The sequence below is a fragment of the Pteropus vampyrus genome, unplaced genomic scaffold, assembly GCF_000151845.1.
Source record: "Pteropus vampyrus isolate Shadow unplaced genomic scaffold, Pvam_2.0 Scaffold189, whole genome shotgun sequence".
NCBI classification, from domain to species: Eukaryota; Metazoa; Chordata; class Mammalia; order Chiroptera; family Pteropodidae; genus Pteropus; species Pteropus vampyrus.
The window spans coordinates 155,013-156,828 of record NW_011888970.1 but is presented as its reverse complement, the minus strand read 5'-3'; the positions used below and the strand labels follow the sequence as shown (position 1 = coordinate 156,828).

Here is a 1,816-nt window from a genome sequence, read left to right as displayed (position 1 = left end):
TTGCCTTCACAAGAATAAACCTGAAAGGAAATGTCCAAAAAACTCAGTACCTAGTGAACTTGGGGACAAGAGGGACAAATTCCAGCTTTCCTAGCAATCCTGCCAACTAAGGCTTGTCCAGCACATGTGGTTTCTGCATGTGGTCTGGGATCCATGGCCAGGCACCTCCTAAGCTTCCAGTGCCCTGGCTCGGGCTCCACAGGCTGACAGGCTGGCTAGGAAGACCGAACATGGTGGACAGGTCAGTGGGCGCCTTTCCAGAAACCAAGTGAGCAAGGAGACACTGTGCTGCCTGCAGCAGGCCCAGGGCAAGAGGTGCTGGTCTGGAGGCTCTTGCACTAAAAGCTGGGGAAGGTGTCTTCAGTGTTCCAGCGTATGTAGAGAGATGGGCGGCAGTGTCTATTCATCTGCCCTAAATGAGGGGAACAGGTCACACCTGGTTTTTGCCCCAGGGCAGTTAACAAGAGTGGAGACAGAACATGGCTTCTTTGAGGCAGTAACTGCCCAGCCCCAGTGTTGGGCCGAGGACTGGACAGAGCTGCCTTTGTCACCACAGGCTCAGGACCCTCCACTGCTGTCAGCAGCGTGGAAACCAAACACCTGAATACTGCTTAGCATTGATCTGACCACATGGGGCTGCTTCTGACCTCATCTGAGAGCTTTAAATGTCTCCCTCTTTGTCAGTAAGAGGGGAGACAGGTCCCAATGTCCACAAGGTAACCAGGACCTTGTGGGACAGTCAAGAATCACACTCAGTCTGGAAAGACAGGCTGGATTTTGAATGTTGACCCGAAATAGTGGCAAAGGACACAGCAAGGACATGCAGGGCAGGAAGAGGTCCTAAATCTTAGAAGGTAGGTGTCTGGCCTAGTCATAAGTCAACGGGGGCATGTGTGAGTCTCATCCAGTCAGACAGGAACCGGGTTCTTTGCAGGAAGCTGTTTCCTGGGACACCGGGTGGGAGATTTAACTCTGTTTCCCGGGAGCATAGCGCTCAGGTCAAACGCAACACCGCCACAACCAGTACGCCGTCCAGTCAATGAAAAATCCGCAGTCCGACGACGCTGAGCCCTCCCTGTGCCCATTCATTCCTACCGGGCCGAATGGCCCACCCAATGGCATCCAAAACACTGACCGTCAGCTCTTGGTTATTCCAACAAGGAGCCGGTGGCCGATATCCCCAACGGCTCACGCTCACCCCACTCACTCCAGAGGGCAGCCTCCAGGGCTCCCTCACTCCCAATTCCCTCCGCCTCTCCCCCACAACGGCCAACCCCACGAGTCTATGGACTGCCCCCCAAACACCCCAGAGGCCCATCACCCGATTAATCCCCTCCACTGGCTTCAAAACTGCTCCTCGCCTCCCAGGCGCCCAGTTATTGATTTTTACAGGCACTCCAACACCTCAACTCTCAGGTGTCCCAAAATGAATCAACTTCACGGTCTCCCTCACGGTCCCCTCATCACCCATCACCAGGGGCGGGCCAAGTCTCTCTCTTGACGCACACACTCACTGCCCCCCATTCCTACAGAGCCCCAGTTCCCTAACGCTGCCCCCCATCCTGCTCCCTCCCTCCTCCGCGCCGCCCCACAACCCCCATCCCACCTGGACCGGACTCGGCGCGTGCGCTGCGGGGCCGTCCTCCCGGGCCTTCCTTGCGCCAGCTCCGGGGCCAGTTCCTGCGCGCGTCGCGGTCGCCGCGAGCCGGTCCGCGCCGGGATCACCGCGTGATGGCGGCAGTAGCGGAGGGTGCCCCCAGGGCCGCAGCCTCACCGTCGGCCCCCCACCCCCCACACTTTTACCCCTTGGGGCCGC

The 1,816-nt window shown here is 58.2% G+C and overlaps 1 protein-coding gene across 1 annotated transcript in view; it reads right to left on the bottom strand.

Moving 5' to 3' along the window:
* Positions 1–1,807, bottom strand: part of ZNF605 (zinc finger protein 605) — an 18,745-nt gene extending 16,938 nt beyond the window's left edge. Inside the window, exon 1 of the mRNA XM_011371359.2 lies at positions 1,607–1,807. The gene's annotated coding sequence lies outside the window, so the exon portion shown is untranslated. The remainder of the gene's footprint in view (positions 1–1,606) is intronic.
* Between the last annotated feature and the right edge of the window lie 9 nt (positions 1,808–1,816).